This window comes from Pseudophryne corroboree, chromosome 6 (assembly GCF_028390025.1).
Source record: "Pseudophryne corroboree isolate aPseCor3 chromosome 6, aPseCor3.hap2, whole genome shotgun sequence".
Taxonomy (NCBI): Eukaryota; Metazoa; Chordata; class Amphibia; order Anura; family Myobatrachidae; genus Pseudophryne; species Pseudophryne corroboree.
The window spans coordinates 555,390,124-555,409,365 of NC_086449.1; the positions used below are offsets into that span (position 1 = coordinate 555,390,124).

The 19,242-nt window shown below is 44.9% G+C and overlaps 1 long non-coding RNA gene across 4 annotated transcripts in view; it reads right to left on the minus strand.

The window, feature by feature from the left end:
* Positions 1–19,242, minus strand: part of LOC134935447 (uncharacterized) — a 257,143-nt gene that overhangs the window by 21,892 nt on the left and 216,009 nt on the right. For 2 of the 4 annotated variants that reach the window (XR_010180149.1, XR_010180147.1), the window contains 2 exons: positions 16,193–16,246; positions 10,035–10,170 (listed from right to left, as the gene is read on the minus strand). This is a non-coding gene — a long non-coding RNA (uncharacterized LOC134935447). Of the gene's footprint in view, positions 1–10,034; positions 10,171–16,192; positions 16,247–19,242 lie in introns of those variants that run through there. The other 2 variants (XR_010180146.1, XR_010180148.1) reach the window with 1 other exon arrangement.

The following is a 19,242-nucleotide window of genomic DNA, read 5'->3' on the forward strand; positions in this document are numbered from 1 at the left end:
ATGAGTTGCCACAGGAATCTACCCATTTTTCACCCATTGAACTCCTATATGGTCCCTGCGGGCGTGGCCATTTAGAGTTGATCAGGGAAGAGTTGGAAGGTAAGCTGGTCACCCCTGATCAGTCAGTGGTCTACTCTGTAGTACAGTCCAGGGAGAAGCTGCAATCCCTGATGGGGATGGAGCAGGATCATTTGAAAGCTGTGCGGGTGAAACAAAAGAGGTGGCATGATCGCAATGCGAGAGAATGCATACTTGAGGTAGGTCCTGGTTCTAAACCCACTGTGGCAGAACAAGTTGCATGCTGCTTGGCATGGACCCTACACAATAGTACAGTGCATCAGTTATGTGAATTATGTAGTGGGGCAAGAGGCAGGTCAGAAAAGAAAGAAAATGTACTACATTAACATGCTCAAAGCGTATCATGACAGGTAATTGGGCTGCTCCAGTGGTACTGCTGTCACAGAAATGTGGAGGCACCTGGTTCTGTGTGGACTACAGGATTTTAAATGACACCAATGTATTTGATACCTTTTCCATGCCTAGGATAGATGAATTGCTAGATCAGTTTGCCCAGGCACACTACATTACTATCATAGATCTCAGCCAAGGGTACTGGCAGATCCCATTATCACCTGTTGCCCACGAGATATAGCATTTAGCATTTAGCATTGGGCTGTTTGAGTTCCATGGCATGTCCTTTGGAATGAAAAATGCCCCTGCATACTTTCAGTGCCTGATCAATGATGTGCTGGCTGGCCAGGAGGGCCATGTGATGGTGCTTCTGGATGACATTGCAGTGTTCAGCCAGACCTGGGAAAAACACCCGAGACACCTTTACAGTATACTGAGCAAAATCACTGGGGTAGGCTTGATTACTAAGCCAGAAAAAATGTCAGATATTCTGCACCCAGAACCAAGCAAAGTGAAAATCACAGCATGGCCAAATCCTTGGGATAAGAAACAGGTCAGATCATTCTTGGTGACTGCAGGGTATTACCATAAATTTGTAACCTATGCCAATCCCCTAACCTTCCTGACCCAAAAGAAGTGTCTAAATGTGGTCTCATGGACAGCAGAGTGTAAGCAGGCCTTTAGAGCTCTGAAGTCCACCCTAGCTCTGGCAGCTGTGACAAGCGGCAGCATTAACTCTTGGCGCACAGTGCAAACTTGTGTTTTTTTGGCACTGCTTAGAGTGCAGCCCAAAGGTCCTAATACAGGGGCAGCATTATCCCTAGGTGCACAGTGCACACTGGTGTTTCTTTTGTCACTCTGAATTATAGCCCAGAGGTCCATCTAATACTGGGGCAGCATTAACGCTTGGTGCACAATGCACACTGGTGCTATTTTTTACACTGCCCACAGTGCAGTCCAGATGTCCTACTATTAAAGGGGCAGCATTAATCCTTGGTGCACGGTGCACACTGATGTTCTTTTTTCCACTGCCCACAGTGCAGCATGTACCCTTTATTTGTGTACACTTTTGCATGCCACCATTGTTATAAAAATATAAGAGCAGAGATTCACAGCTGTGTGTAAAAAAATAAATAATAAAAAAACTTGTACATGTTTAGTGCCAGTCCGTGCCCCACTGCATTAATAAATATAAGCACTGTGAGTCCACAGTGTGAGTTGTCACCTGTGAAAAAAGTGAGACAAAAAAGTTGTTTCTATCTTTTTGTACAACTTGTATGTGTTCAGTAAAGCTCAGTAGGTGCCTTGTCACTGCATTAATAAATCCAAGCACTGTGAGTCAACAGTGTGAATTTGTCATTAATGGGAAAAAACAAAGAAACTGTTATTTTTCTGTACAACTTCTGCATACAATAAAGCCCAGTAGGTGCCATGCCTAACTTCATTAATAAATATAAGCACTGAGTCGATATGGATCACAATCAGTCGATCAAAGAGCAGGAGCAACAACCAAGTACTAGTGCTGTGGCATCAAAATCGTTCATAATGTTAAAAAAGGGGTAAAGGTTTCACATCAAAAACTGAAAAATAAGTGCCCAAGAAAAAGATCACAAAGGCTGAAGAGTGTCAGCATCCGGAGTCTTACCTTCGGTTCTGGTCCCTGCAGCCTTCCTGTTAGCTGGCTGGTGTGGCTGTGGTGGATAGGAGCTGCGGCAGTGAAGTACTCAGGTGCAGCTGCCTTGTGTCTGAAGGCTGGGGTCCGGGTCCTGGGGAACAGGGCATGGCAGCCGGAGGTGTCTGTTTCCAAGTGTCCTGTTGCTGGAGTGCAGCACCTGTGAGGCTGAGGCCCGCGATAGTGGCTGTGTGCTGGTTCCACATGTGTCCTCTGTGCAGGGAGCTGCCATGTCAGAGAACAAGCCAAGCCAATGGGTATCTCAGTTCACGTCCAGCCAATCTGGTGCAGTGCTTCAAGTTACTTGCTGCTGTAAGTTGCTCAAACTCTGTGCTCCCAGGTTAACCCCTGGCATCCTGGTTCTGTTATGGCAGCCCGGTGGACAGTTCTGTTATTGCAGTCCTTTGCTCTCAGTCCACATGTCTTGGCGGTTCAACCGCTGGGTCTCCGTTTGCTGACTGTGCTGTCAGCGATCCTTTCTTCAGCATCGTTTACAAATCACAAGTCATCTCTTCAGTGTTCTTCAGCATCGTTTACAAATCACAAGTCATCTCTTCCTTCAGTGTGTACTTCAACATCATGTACAAATCACAAGTCATCACCTCATTCAGTGTTCTTCATCATCTTTACAAATCACAAGTCATCACCTCATTAAGTGTTCTTCAGCATCTTTACAAATCACAAGTCATCACCACATTCAGTGTTCTTCAGCATCGTTTACAAATCACAAGTCATGTCTTCCTTCAGTGTACTTCAGCATCGTGTACAAATGACAAGATTACAAGTCATGAACATTTCGTCCTTCAGAATTCACTCGGACTTACCTCCTAGTCGTTGTGTATGATTGAGGTCTCAGTAAAACTGAATTGATCTTTCTTCTGTGTATCTTTCCTGGTCATTGTCCTCATTGCCTACCCCTCTTCATCTTTGGGCCTAAGTCCTCAATCCATGAGTAAGAACTACATTCAGCCACCTCATTTCCTTCCTTTGCCGAAAGCTGCTCCCTCAGTCAATTATCAGTCGTCTGATCCTCAATTCAAGCCGAGTGTGACAGTAAGCACTGGCCTCATGGATCCAACGATTGATCAGGCTTCTGGGGGTGACACAGCCTCGGACATCCTGTCATGTCTAAATAAGCAGGAAGCTATGCAAACTCGAATTGTGCAGTTCATGCAAAGTATGTCAGCTCGTCTAGACTCTCTCCATGCACTCATATCCATACCTCCATTGCCAGCTCCCATTTCTGCCACTCCAGTTCTAACAGCTCCTGTGCCAGTTCCACTTCCATGGTTGCAATTACCTTCACCTAGTAAGTTTGACGGTACTCCAAAGCAATGCCGCGGTTTCCTCAACCAATGTGAGATTCAGTTTGAGTTACAGTCTGTGAATTTCCCAACTACCCGGACCATGGTAGCTTAAGTTATTTCTCTGCTTACTGGTCAGGGGTTAGAATGGGCATCTCCTCTATGGGAGAGAGCAGATCCCATTCTTTCAAATTACTCCAAATTTGTATTAACTTTCTGAAGGATTTTCGACGAACCAGGTAGGACTTCTTCAGCTTCTTTGGAGATTCTGCGTTTGCGACAGGGAACTCGAACTGTCAGTCAATACGTTATCCAGTTTTATACCCTCTCTTCTGAACTTGGTTGGAATGAAAAAGCTCTCATAGCAGCTTTCTGGAAGAGTCTTTCAGATAAGACTAAGGACGATCTAACAACCCTAGACATTCCAGACAAGTTGGACAAACTAGTCTCTCTGTGCAACAAGTTGGATCTGAGGAATAGAGAGCTTTGCTTGGAGAGATCAAAGTCGGACCATCCGAGACCTCAGGTTGCTCCTCTTCCTAGTCCATCTTCTCCATCCGCAGAGGAACACATGTAGGTTAACCAGTCCCATCTCACTGATGAAGAGTGACAAAGGCGGAGACGAGGTAACTACTGTATGTATTGCGGAGCGGCTGATTACTTTGTCAAGTCCTGCAGTAATCGGCCGGGAAACTCCCACTCCTAACTTATGCTGGAGAGGTTAAGTTAGGAGTCTCCTCAGAATTACCTTTCAGGAAAGAATACGTGCTTACCACTTGTCTAGGGCTCTCCTCTTCTCTTTTTGTTTCTGCAATACTCGACTCTGGAGCAGCTGAGAGATTTATCACTTGGGCAATAGTCAAATGAACCAGAATTCAAACTGTGAAGTTGGATCATCCTATTTCAGTCACTCCAGATGATGGAAGTTACATCCCCGAAGGAATCATTACTCACCGCACTGTTACTCTCAAATTAAAGATTGGAGCTCTTCATTCAGAAAACATATCTTTCCTAGTAATTCCTAAAGTCTCTCAAGAATTAATTCTCAGATTCCCTTGGCTACAATGACATAATCCCTGCATCGATTGGCAAACTATGGATGTGCTCGCTTGGGGTGAGTCTTGCTTCACTGAGTGCTTGGCATCTGAAACCTCTTTGTAATTTGATTCCCTCTGAACTCCCGGTAGTCTATCAGGACTTTCAAGATGTCTTTAGCAAACAGGGAGCTGATGCTTTGCCTCCCCATCGTAGTTGAGACTGTCCCATTGATTTGATACCTGGCAAGACTCCTCCAAGAGGAGGTCGAACACACCCGTTATCCCTTCCAGAGACCCAGGCCATGTTAGACTACATTTCAGAGAATCTCAGTAAAGGTTTTATTCACCCCTCTTCCTCCCTGGCCGGGACAGGGGTTTTTTTTCGTGAAAAAGAAGAATGGGGGTTTGCAGCCATTCATAGACTACTGGGGTTTGAATTAGATCACAGTGTAGAACAGATATCCTCTGCCCCTGATTCCTGAGTTATTTGAACGAGTGAAAGGGGCCACCATTTTCACTAAGTTGGACCTTCGAGGGGCTTATAATCTGATACTTATTAGTTCTGGAGATAAATGGAAGACAGCCTTTTAGACCCGGGACTGGCATTATGAGTATCTAGTGATGCCCTTTGGTCTCTGTAACACCCCGGCGGTCTTTCCAGAACTTCATGAACAAGATATTCAAAGATCTTCTTTACAGTTGTCTATTGGTATACTTGGACGATATTCTAATTTTTTCTAAAGATTTGAAGGTCCATTGTGAGCAAGTCAAAGAGGTCTTAAGCCGTCTTAGAAAGAATCATCTTTTTTGCAAGTTAGAAAAGTGTACCTTTGAGGTACCTCCATCGCCTTTCTCGGTTATGTCATCTCCGGACAGGAGCTGCAGATTCAACCAAGGTCCAAGCGATTTGTGATTGGACTCTTCCTACCACTCTAAAAGGGATCCAATGATTTCTTGGCTTTGCCAACTTTTACAGAAAATTTATCAAGAACTACTCCACTATTGTCGCCCCAATTACCATGTTAACCAGGAAAGGAGCCAATCCTTCAATTTGGCTACCAGAGGCTCTGAAAGCCTTCACGTTCTTAAAATAGGCCTTCATGTCCGCTCCAATTCTTCGCCAACCTGATCTCAATCATCCCTTTCAGGTAAAAGTAGTTGCCTCTTCGGTGGAAGTTGGGGAGTTCTTTCTCAGCTCTTCGAAGATAAGAAAAGTCATCCTTGTGCATATTTTTCTCATAGATTCTCCCAAGTAGAGCAAAATTATTCTATTGGTGACCAAGAACTGTTGGCCATAAAATTAGCTTATGAAGAGTGGCGATATTTATTAGAGGGAGCCCAGCATCCTATCTCTGTTATCACGGATCACAAGAATCTTCTGTACCTCCAGACAGCTTGTTGTTTAAACACACAGCAAGTCAGGTGAGCTTCTGCTCTTGGTTCTCCTTCAAACTGTCTTACCGCCCAGGAACCTTAAATCGAAGAGCAGATGCACTTTCTCGTTCTTTTCAAATGGATGATTCACTTGACTCCTCTTTGAAACAATTTATTCTGAATCCGGCTTCATTTGGTTCAACTCATACTGCTCCTCTTCCTCCCCAAGGTAGAACTTTTGTAGCACCAAAACTTTGCAGGAAATTGCTTACGTGGGCTCATTCTTCATCTTTCATGGGTCATGATTATTAAGACCCTTAAGTTCATTCAACGATTCTACTGGTGGACTAATCTTAAAATGGATGTCTTTGAATTTGTAGCAGCCTGTTCCAAGTGTGCTCAACATAAAAGTCCACGAACATCTACTTTCGGGTCTTCTTCATCCACTTCCACCACCTCAAAAGTCTTGGACTCACATCTCCATGGATTTCATAACCTATTTGCCAGTCTCCAGAGGGCACAACATCATTTGGGTCATTGTGGACCATTTTTCAAAGATGGCACACTTCATACCCCTCTCTGGCCTTCCCTCTGCTCCTCAGCTATCCAAATTGTTTTTCTCAGAGATTTTCTGTTTGCATGGTCTCCCACAGGAAATAGTTTCTGATCGGGGTCCTCAATTTGTGGCCAAATTCTGGAAAGTCTTCAGCTCTGTCCTAGGAATCAAGTTGAATTTCTCTTTAGCCTATCATCCCAAGACTGATGGACAGACTGAAAGAGTCAACCAGGATCTGGAGACTTTCTTACGGTTGTTCATGTCCCCTCCTTTCTTCATTAACTACGATTTTCATCCATGAGTTCCTTCCTTCGAATCTCTCCCAGCTCTTGAGGCTCCTGCTACTGAATCCGCTCTTTTTCAGTTCACTAAGATTTGGGGACAAATTCACAAGGCACTACTTAAGAAGACTTCCCAGAAATATAAGACCTACACTGATCGAAAAAGGAAGGCTGTACTTAGTCTCAAAGTGGGAGATAGTGTTTGGATATCCACCAGAAACCTCAGACTCAAAGTTCCTACCATGAAGTTTGCTCCAAGATTCATCATTCTGTGGGGGTCATTCCGAGTTGATCGCTCACTGGCTAGTTTTAGCAGCCGTGCAAACGCTATGCTGCCGCCCACTGGGGAGTGTATTTTAGCTTAGCAGAAGTGCGAACGCATGTGCAGCCGAGATCTGCACAGTTTGTGCAGTTTCTGAGTACCTCTGAACCTACTCAGCGCTTGCGATCACTTCAGCCTATTCGTGTCCGGATTTGACATCATACACCTGCCCAGCGAACGCCCAGCCACGCCTGCATTTTTTCAGACACCCCTGCGTTTTTGAAAACCTTCCCTGAAAACGGTCAGTTGACACCCAGAAATGCCCCCTTCCTGTTAATCTTCTTGTGGCCGTCAGTGCGACTGAAAACTTTGCTAGAACTTGTGCACAACCACAACGAGCTTTGTATCCGAACGTCGCGCGTGCGCATTGCGGGGCATACGCATGCGCAGAAATGCAGTTTTTTAGCCTGATTGCTGCACTGCAAGCAGCTAGCGATCAACTCGGAATGACCCCCTGTATCCTATTGAAAGAGTGTTAAATCCTTTTTCTTACAAGTTGAAACTGCCTCCCTATTTGAAAATCCCCAATGCCTTTCACATTTCTCTGCTAAAGCCTCTTGTACTAAATCGTTTTCAGGCAGCTTTCCATAAACCTTCCAAGGTTCAAGCCACTCAAAATGAGGAATTTGAGATTCATAAGATTCTTGACTCCCGCAAGAGGTATGGTCGGTACCAGTATCTCATAGATTGGAGGGGATATGGTCCGGAGGAGAGATCTTGGGTGGCTGCAGAGGATGTTCATGCTCCAAGACTGATTCGTGCCTTTCATGCCAAGAATCCCATTAAGCAGCATGGGTGTTCAGAGACCACCCTAAAAAGTAGGGGTACTGTCAGCATCCAGAGTCTTACCTCCGGTTCTTGTCCCTGCGGCTTTCCAGTTAGCTGGCTGGTGTGGCTGCGGTGGATAGGTGCTGTGGCAGTGATGGCCTCCAGGTGCCCAACAGCTGTACCAGAGGATGAGGTCCGGGTCCTGGGGAGCAGGGGCATGGCAGCCAGAAGTGTCTGTTTCCAAGTGCCCTGTTGCTGGAGTGCAGCATCTGGGAGGCTGAGGCCAGAGATAGTGGCTGTGTGCTGGTTCCACATGTGTCCTCTGTGCAGGGAGCTGCAATGTTGTAGACCAAGCCAAGCCAATGGGTATCCCAGTTCACGTCCAGCCAATCTGGTGCAGTCTTCCCTTTCAAAAGGGAGTTGATGCTTAGCTATGGTGCCAGTACTTCAAGTTACTTGCTGCTGTAAGGTGCTCAAGCTCTGCGCTCCAAGGTTAACCCCTTGTATCCTGGATCTGTTGTGGCCGCCCGGTGGTCAGTTCTGTTATTGCAGTCCTTTGCTCTCAGTCCACCTGCCCTGGCGGTTTACTCGCTGGGTCCCCTATCTGGTAGAGGGTCTCCATTTGCTAACTGTGCTCTCAGCGATCCCTTCTTCAGCATTGTTTACAAATCACAAGTCATCTCTTCATTCAGTGTTCTTCAGCATCGTTTACAAATCACAAGTCATCACCTCATTCAGTGTTCTTCACCATCTTTACAAATCACAAGTCATCACCTCATTCAGTGTTCTTCAGCATCGTTTACAAATCACAAGTCATCTCTTCCTTCAGTGTTCTTCAGCATCATTTACAAATCACAAGTTACTTCTTCATTCAGTATTCTTCAGCATCGTTTACAAGTCATGAACATTTTGTCCTTTAAAATTCACTCGGACTTATCTCCTAGTCGTTGTGTATGATTGAGGTCTCAGTAAAACTGAATTAATCTTTCTTCAGTGTATCATTCTCGGTCATTGTCCTCATTGCCTACCCTCTTCATCTTTGGGCCTAAGTCATCAATCGATGAGTAAGAGCTACATTCAGCTACCTCATTTCCTTCCTTTTGCCAAAAGCTGCTCCCTTGGTCAATTATCAATCATCAGATCCTCAATTCAAGCTGAGCGTGACAAAGAGTAAACTGTGTGTTCACAAATCACTGAGGAAGGTCTAGGGGTGTCCACATTAGCTATATGTGAGTCTGACATTTCTTACACTGTACTCCCAGAGAGGCATCCTTCGCCTCCTTCCACCATTTCTGCAGCATCTGCAAATGTGGAGATGAGCAGTACAAGCAAATATGGTGATGAAGAAACAATTGAAATTGAGGATGCTACTGTGGAAGTGCAACAGGGTGAGAAGGATATTTTTGTAGCTGACACCAGTGCTAATAAGGAGGTTGATGATAAGGATGTTGTTTGTGTTTGTTAGGCACCAGTGGAAGCAGTTCTTGCTCTTTATAAAAAGAAAATCATTGTGATGCCTTGGCATAAGACCAAAAAAGCCTCCTCTTGGGTGTGGGATTATTTTTACCCAAAATCCTGACAATGGTTGTGAAGCCATCTGCTCCATTTGTAAGGACAAAGTTAGTAAAGGTAAGGATGTTAGCCATCTAGGCACCTCCTCCATGTTTGCGGCGAGTTCATGAAATTTCTTTTACAAAATTATAATAATTTGTAAAATAATAACAAGCAATCCAGTATCAACTACCAGTAGTTTGGTCAGCCCATGCAGTCTCCACCACCAACATCCTCATCATCAACCTCCTCATTAGTGATCAACGGTAGTCCATCCAAAAAATTGGTTTGTGGGGGCCTAAATAAACCAAGCCAAAAAGTAGCAGTCCCTGTAACTGAAGTGTTTGGTTTGTTTAACACTGCATGTCCTGTTTAATATCCAACAAACAGATTGGTGTGAGGGCTCAAGAACAATTCCATCCTGCTCTGCTTTCATTTTCTGCCACTGATGTGTGGCAATGTTTCATAGATGTGCTATAAACTGTTGTGTGTTTGTGCAGCTGCTCTGTCACTTTGTAAACAGCCCGCTCACTGCAGCCTTTGCTCAATATTGATGAAAACAATATTGTGAGCTGTGAGGTAGTCAAAATTTACTGAAATGACTGGAAATTGATGATATTGAGGTTAATATTACTGTTGGAACAAAAAAGGCCCATATTATGTTATTTTAGCTATTTTTATTAATTTTTGATAACTAAAACCAAAAACAATGAATTAGAACCAAAACCAAAACATGGGGTTTCAGCGAATATCTCTAGCTACTGGTGGCCTGCCGGGATGCAGTCCACTTCCTCTGTGGTTGTGGTGCAGCTCCTATTCAATTTCCATTCATTCAGAAGCAATAGTGAGTATACACAGAAGTTGAGGAAACTGTTTGTCCACATTACATAAATGCTACAGAAACAAGTGGATAGGGAGGCAAGTTAGTGGGAGGTTAACATGTATATGTACTATGTATGCATAATATACAGTACAATACAAAACATGGGTTACATAGTACATACAGAAATAATGGCATACATACTACATAAGTATTGCATTTTGCATATGTAGTATGTATACCATTATTAAGTACTATTTATTCCATTATTAAGTAGTCAGTAGTCCAGGGCTGACTGGGCTCAGTCTCTACAGTACCTGGCCTGGTGTCCTGCACCCAGATAGTGCGGTGCTTGCCAGAGTAACTGCAGTGGTGTGGAAAGGGGCAAGGGCAGCATGCTTCTACTTCAATTCCCTGGTATGTTTGGCATCAAAGAGGAAAAGCCAGGCCAGGATCGGAGATTGACGGGGAGACGAGAGGAATGGAACAGGTAAAGAGGGGGCAGGATGGCTCTCCTCCTTCTCCCTGTCTCCAGCTGCAAAGACAGCAGTCAGTGGCACAGCTTATGATTTTTGCTGGCTAGGACTGGCGGCGGATGGCTTGCGGTGGCATATATAATGCCTGTGGGTACCTTGACTGCGGCAGGTCTCGGTGCACTGGTTGCACTGACGCAAGTCTTGCCACTGTCTGACAGCCAAGATACAGTATGTGGTTTCAGCAATCTCAGAACCATGTTTAAAAAGCCTGCCTTCTCCTGGTGGGTTTTATGTGCAGTTTTACAAATATCTGTAATACATTGCACAATTTTCTTTCTTTTCATACTGTCAAAATTGGGATGACAATTTTAAAATAGGTGCTTTGAAATATTGCACATTCATGTATAGTTTGGCTGCGCAAAAAAGGCCAGAAGGCAAAAACCTCTATTAAAGCTCCCTTTGATTCTTTAGTTGGATCTCTGGCTCCATCTAGTGGCTAATTAATTTTTTTGTACATTATTGACCAAAATAAAGAAATCAAGTACTGCCTAGTTCAGAAATAATAATAATAATAATAATAATAATAATAATAATAAATAATAATAATAATTGTATTTCTGAACTTGATTTAGTCACTTTGACATTAAACTTTTGCTACTTACAGTACAGTAAGTAACAAACAGAGTTGGGATGAGGACGGGCATTTTTGTACCTGGGGAAACTAAAGTGGTGTCACCTCTCCAGAAAAAAAACACAATTTTTGAACACTAGTGGTTGTTGCTTTTTTCATTTTTACTGAAAGCAACATCATATTTAACACAATTGTTAAGAACAAATGTTAGAAATAATATCTAAAACACAATTCAAAAAACAGTCAGTATGAGACTGCTGATGAATGATGACTATAATGAAGATTAAAGATGTCAATCGCTGTACTTATTATGAGAATAAATAGATGCTCAGAGTGAACATCACTTTCATGAATATTTTATCGCTCCATACTCATGCCAAGAGTTTTGATCTCTAGTAATGTTGGTCTACTATTTTATATATATTCCATTTTTTGCAACTTTTTACATTTTTATAATGTAATTTACAATGCTTAGAATGTGCAATAATTTGGGTACTTACTAACCACAGCCTCCCCACAGTCTCCTCACAATTCCATAGCTCCAGAGATTGGAGAATCTGATAGCAGCAGCTAATACTGCTAACCCCCAGACCGCAGCAGCTCACACTGCTTATCCGCAGACCGCAGCAGCTCACACTGCTTATCCGCAGACCGCAGCAGCTCACACTGCTTACCCCCAGACCAGAGCAGCTCACACTGCTTACCCCCAGACCGCAGCAGTTCACACTGCTTATCCCCAGACCACAGCAGCTCACACTGCTTACACCCAGACCACAGCAGCTCACACTGCTTACTCTCAGACTACAGTAGCAAACACTGCTTATCCGCACACCACAGTAGCTCACACTGCTTACCCACAAACCACAGCAGCTCACACTGCTTACCCCCAGACCACAGTAGCTCACACTGCTTATCCCCAGACAGCAGCAGCTCACACTGCTTAACCACAGCAGCTCACACTGCTTACCCACAGACCACAGCAGCTCACACTGCTTACCCACAGACCACAGCAGCTAACACTGCTTACCTACAGACCACAGCAGCTAACACTACTTACCTCCAGACCACAGTAGCTAACACTGCTTACCCACAGACAGCAGCAGCTCACAGTGCTTACCCACAGAAAGCAGCAGCTCACAGTGCTTACCCACAGACAGCAGCAGCTCACACTGCTTACCTACAGACCACAGCATCTCACACTGCTTACCCCCAGACCACAGCAGGTCACACTGCTTACCCCCAGACTACAGCAGCTCAACCTGCTTACCCACAGACCACAGCAGCTCACACTGCTTACCCACAGACCACAGCATCTCACACTGCTTACCCCCAGACCGCAGCAGTTCAACACTGCTTACCTCTAGACTGCAGCAGCTCACACTGCTTACTCTCAAAATTTTAGGTGAAAAATGATGGTTCTAAAGTGGTAGGAGGCTAGCACTTTTATGCGATGTTATATGCCTGCACAGGGCATCTCTTGAAACTTTTCTGACTCTCTGCTCACCTATCTGCACTTCTAGATTTGCACATTTAAGTGCGCCGGATGGACCATAGTATGCCAGTGTAAACCAAAGACAACATCCATGAGTAAATGCAAAGTTAGAAAAACAGTGTATAGAATAGATGCCTGCAACTCTACAGAGAATGCAAAATGTATATTGCGAACAAAGGCATTCTTAAAGCATGCAATGTACTGTGGCAGATTCAATTAGCTGCAAGCTGATTTGTGCACTCGGTTACCCTTAGTAAAGTGCTCAGAGCTATTCAATTACAGACCCCAAATCAACCCACTATCAGCCTCGAGGCCACAGTTAATTGGGGTAATTTCCATCCTGATCACACACTGCTGTTTTTCGCAGCGCAGCGATCAGGTCACTACCGCGCATGCACATGTACCGCAATGCGCAGTCACGTCGTATGGGTACAAAGTGGATAGTTGCTGGGCGATGGATTTAACGAAGAATCCATTCGCAGAGCCAATCACAAGAAGATTGACAGGAATAAGGCGTTTATGGGTGTCAACTGATCGTTTTCTGGGTGTGGTTGGAAAAACGCAGGCGTGTCCAAGCGTTTGCAGGGCGGGTGTCTGATGTCAATTCCGGGACAGCACAGGCTGAAGTGATCGCAGTGGCTTGGTAAGTTCAGACCTACTCAGAAACTGCACAAACTATTTTTGTAGTGCTCGGCTGCACAGGCATTCGCACACTTGCAAAGCTAAAATACACTCCCCTGTAGGCGGCGACTATTTGTTTGCATGGCTGCAAAAAGTAGCTAGCGAGCGATCAACTCAGAATGACCCCCAATGTTCATTACTGCTCGCACCATCTGTAGTTGAATAGCTCCAGGAACTTTTTCTGTGGCTAATTGAATCCATCACCAAATGTATAATATGCTTTAATCATATCATGTGGTAATGATGTGACACTGACCATATTTAACTTGAATGTGTGATAAAAAATTTTTTTTAAATAAATAGTTTTTTGTAAACTAAAACCTGTGTTCCCCAAAGTCCTTCTTACTTATAGCCTAAGCTGGAGTCTGGTAAAAAAAAGCAGCCAAATAGACTGAGGGGCTAATTCAGACCTGTTCGCGATCAGGGCGATCAGGTCTGAACTGCGCATGCGTATGCACAACAATGCACAGGTGCGACGGTCCGCAGCAACGGGGAGTGCCAGGCAGCAACGGGATGGTGCGACAAATCTGAGCACACTGGCGATCGCAAAAAGATTGACAGGAAGAGGGCGTTTGTGGGTGGCAACTGATCGTTTCTAGGGAGTGTCCGGAAAAATGCTGGAGGGACCCGACGTTTTGTGGGAGGCATCTGTGATGTCAGCTCCGGCCCCGATCATCGCAGCAGCTGAGTAAGTCCTGCACTGTGCAGAGACTGCACAAACTGCTGTTTGTGCAGCTCTCCGGCACATGCAATCGCACACCTGCACAGCGAATTCCCCCTCCCGCTGTAGGAGGCGACTACCTGATTGCAGGGATGCAAAAAATGCACCTTAGCAATCAGGTCTGAATTACCCTGAGTCCCCTTAAAATGTTGATACCAGCACTGAACAATGATAAGCAGGGCTGGTGGTACCTGCAGCATGAAGTCCCCCTGCCATAATGAGAATTAACTCTAGCCAATTGAACACGGTTCTGTACTCTTAGTTAGAAGAGAGTCTGCAAAACATAATAGGCATCCACCCTAAGAAAATCCTGTGCTAGAGATGGCCATTGACCATCGATAGCTGCCATGGCTAACTACCGATGATCGATGGTTTTGCAATTGATGGCAGAGAGACAGTGGTTCTCTGGCATCAATGGCTGAGTGGAACCAAATATGTTTCTTTTTTTCTAGGCACAGAGCTTAGACCCGCACCTGGCATCCCAATAAGCCCCACCCCCTTGTTTGATTGGTCCATGGCCAACTAAGCATCTGCCAGCGGTGGCCAGCAAGTGATGCAAACCACCAATGGTTCACCATAGATGGTTTATGTGCCACCAATTGTTATCGCTAATAGCACCATGTATGGACAGTCCACTGATGGCCATCCATACCCTGTGCTTAAAGTACTAGGGAGTAGATTTACTAAAGCTTCTAAACAGACAAGTGGTGTTGATCATAGCAACCAATCAGATTCTGTCTCTCATTATCTTGAATGCAATAAAGAAATTATAGCTAGAATCTGATTGATTGGTATGGGCAACACCACAATGTTTCCTTTTTAGAAACCTTAGTAAATCTACCTCTAGGGTTCTTCCTATGCTTCTGCTTTGTGGTGATTATGAGGTTAAAAACTTTGTAAAGATACATGTAAGCATGGGTTTGCTGACACTTATAGTACTACAAGTTCCAGCATTCCAAAGGCTACAATAGCAAGCTGGCACTTGTCAAACTATAAATGACAGCATGCCTGGTATTTAGTGCCCACTGGAACCTTTAACAAGACATTTTAAAGTGCTGGGGGGGGAAAAAACCACACACACGCAATATAAAACACTATAGTAGGAATAAATACTCCCGCACACAAATCCTCTTTCCTCAATGTTTTGCTCAAAAATCCTATTGGGCATGCTTTCCTTGCTACCTGCTTTGTAACCCATAGGGTAAAAATTCTCACAGAGCACCAAAGACTTTCTGAATTAGAAGCAGTGCTGCAAGTATGGCGGTAGGGGGCAGTACTGCGTACTGGTAAGAAATTGCCAGCCAGTACGCAGTACCACCGGGCCAACTGCAATGCTTGCATTCCGCTGCTGTGTCAGGGAAGGAGAGGAGAGTGCAGCACGGTCCCTCAGTGTAGTGGCATGCTCACTCAGACTTTGGTCTCCGGCGGCGGCGTGTATCTTCTCAACTGAGGCAGCAGTTTGTTAGCCAATCAGAGCTCGAGGACCGACAGCAGTGGCTCCTCATGATTGGCTGCCTCTCTGCGAGCTCTGATTGGCTAACGAACTGGCGTCTCATTTGTGAATATACACGCTGCCGCTGGAGAGTAGAAACCAGAGTCTGACTGAGTACTGAGGGACTGCGCTGCGCTCTCCTCTCCTTCCCTGACACAGCAGCAGCAGGTGAGCAGCTGGGGGAGGGAGGGGTGATATCTGGAACTGTGGGACTATGTATAACTGACACTGTGTGGCATATCTGACACTGCGGGCATATCCATAACTTGCACTGTGGGGCATATCTGGCACTGTGGGGCATATGCATATCTGGCACTGTGGGGCATATGCATATCTGACACTGTGGGGTATATGTATATGTAGCACTGTGGGGCATATGTATGTAACCCCTCTATTCACCCAGGGGTACCCTGTATCACCGTCCAGTGCCTCCACCTAAACTATTTGGGATTCTGGTATATCTCCCCGGCTTGCTTAGGACTGCCGTTTGTGATTGTGTTGGAGTAATTTCCACCCAGTACACCAATCCAATTACCCCAGTACTCCATCTACTGGAGGAGTGAATAGTGTTTTAATATTATGAATTGCTTAATAGTAAAGTACCTCATATCACGGCGTTACCTTTTACACCTTCTATTTCTTCGTTGCAGGTTCTTCCTTGGATGTGGAAACAACGTCACCGGTTAGTATTCTTAAGGTTAGTTTATTACCAACAGGTTTAATTCTACAACAATTAGGGTTATATTGATGGTACTCACAACATAACATATAATACATATACTGACAAAAAATTTCTGCCTATACAATCAGTAATGCATGCAAGACAAAAAAACTGTGGGTGAAACCAAAAAATTTACCTAGAGTGACCCGGGTACTCATACATGAGTTATATATATACTCAGTTACTTGGGCAAACGGTTATAGTGTGCACACTGCAGTTCATTACGATTATGATAGAATTGTATCCTTAAATATAGGTCTGTTAGACAGTAAACTTTCCAAGCTGCAAATTATATTAGAAGTCTAATGGGTTCACCGCTCCTATTGTTACTCCCGTGCAATTGAAGTGGCTTTCCCTTTAAATTTGGCTGGCCCTCCTTCCTTCTGCTATTGGGCTGGCTTGAAGGGTATTTAATTGAATAATACAGACCCGCATTCAGGGAGTCCTTCAGTGGTACTCCATATTCCTAGTGTTTTATACTCAACTCTTTGAGTCCTCATCAGAGCTGTACTATTACTGAAGATATCTTGTTTTCTGGAGCTAGACTTTGGTTAACCAGTAATGGCCCCGGTTATAAGCAATAGGACCCTATGCACTATCCACTAGTGGGTTATATGCACGGACAGTATCCATAAATATTGACTGTTAAGGTATTCAGTTTCAGGCAACATAACTGAGTATCGCAGATTCCTCCTCCTCTCACCATCTCGTTAAGTAGTAGTATAATGGTAGAAATTATAATTTCTCGAATATAGTTCAAATAGTCTGGTGTATTATGATTCTACTGTTTTGGGCACTCCTCATCTGATTTTAATGGTTTAGTAGTCTACAGATGATTACCAGCATTCTATGGCAGTCATGTGAGAACAGCAGGGAATAGCAGATTATACTCTTGGTACCTAATAGGAGTGTTAAATATGTTTGGCAATAATAGCTTCCTCCTGACAGTTTTTAGTCCTGTCATCTTTACATCATGAGCTCAGATAGATGCTAGACCTATGTGCAGTGTGGCTGTCTTAAACACTTACGTATTCATCTGTCAGCCTGCAAGGGGAATAGACTCTCCCTCGACTCCTCCTCCCAACTCAATGATTGGCCAGGACAGCTGCCCTTCAGTCTCTATGAGGCTGTGTCCTCTATCCAGCAGCTACAGAGGGTCGGGTCACTCTTAGTATCCCAGCCGCACCTCCCTCCTGGCTCTCTGCCTTGCCAGTACATACCACCCACTCACTTAGGAGGCGGACTTCAGTGCGGCTTCTGACAGGGCATAGACGAGATCCACCCGCCTCTGTTCGGCTTACAGCGGATCGATCAATGCGGGTGGCAGGGAGCTTCATGGATAAACTCCCCCAAATCTTTCCATACGTTCACCTCTCCTCTAACGTCCGGTGCTCACACCTCCGCTGCTGCTCTGTCTCTCCTCTCTGCACCACCAACCGATTACCTCAAACGAGCAACCATTTTTTTCCTCTTCCCCGCGAGTCAGTCTCAGCTTACCCCGCAGGCAGTTACCCTTGGGCACGGGGAGCCTCCAGCTCAACCTCTCCGTCCCTCGCGTACCACTCTATGCCCCCGAATATGCAGGCATTGGTTACTTGTTCACATCCCATTGAAATGCATGCATGTACAAATAAATAAATATACAATAATTATTACAAATCATTTATGTACACATATAATATATACATATGTCACGAAAGACCACTGTTGATCATAAATACTATTGAATACCCTCATACATACTAGGGGTTACACTCTCCCCCTGGTGAATAAATTTTTCTTGTTAAAAATGGGTTTCACCATCTAATTACGAAAGTTAATCACTCTATTCACTTTCTATCTCACTGCTTTAAACAGTATACCCAAAATAGGGCCAGGACCTCACTAGATGGGGTTGTAGTACCCACGGCACTACCGTGGGAGTTCCTAATTGATCGTAGGTAAGTAATTTATGGGGCTTCCGAGCCATTTGAGGCCTAGGGGACCATTGGGTTGGTCCACCAGCACCCTCTGAATCATTACTCAGATTGATTGGTAAATGGGACCCCTCTCCACCTATTCCCCAACTTTCGTCCCTGTCCATATCATCATCCTCCTGTCCCCATCTATCAGAGTCATCAGGCATATCTAGCTGAGTAGATTGGTGAATTTGAGAAGGCACAAGGTGTTCCGTGGGCTCAGCACTATCCTGATAGTAGTATCCCGAAGTGTATTCCTCTGACTCTGCCTTATCATCATCTTCATCTGTATTAGTAATAATGGGAGTAGGGACAGTAGCTACAGGATACTCCTCCTCCCACAGATCCCAGTCTCGGCTATCCTCCCACCGAATATCTTGTGCTATGGGCAGTAAATGTTGTCTATGGTAGGTTAATATGGGCCCGGTACCATCTGTAGACATCAATTGATAGACAGGTATACCAGGTAACTGCTTCATTACTATATAACAGGGGTGTCAAACTCAAATTCATCGGGGGCCGCATCAGCAGTTTGGTCCCCATCAAAGGGCCGGTTGTATCTGTAGGTCTATCCAAAATTTACCGCTCCACCTGCCTTATATGTGCCCAGCCATCTGCCCCCTTTTAAAGTGCCCAGCCATGTGCCCCCTTTTATAGTGCCCAGCCATGTGCCCCCTTTTATAGTGCACAGGTCCCCATTTTACACATTGCGGCAGGCACAGGTCCCCATTTTACACATTGCGGCAGGCACAGGTCCCCATTTTACACATAGCGGCAGGTACAGGTCCCCATTTTGCACATTGTGGCAGGCACAGGTCCCCATTTTACACATTGTGGCAGGCACAGGTCCCCATTTTACACATAGCGGCAGGTACAGGTCCCCATTTTACACATTGTGGCAGGCACAGGTCCCCATTTTACACATTGTGGCAGGCACAGGTCCCCATTTTACACATAGCGGCAGGTACAGGTCC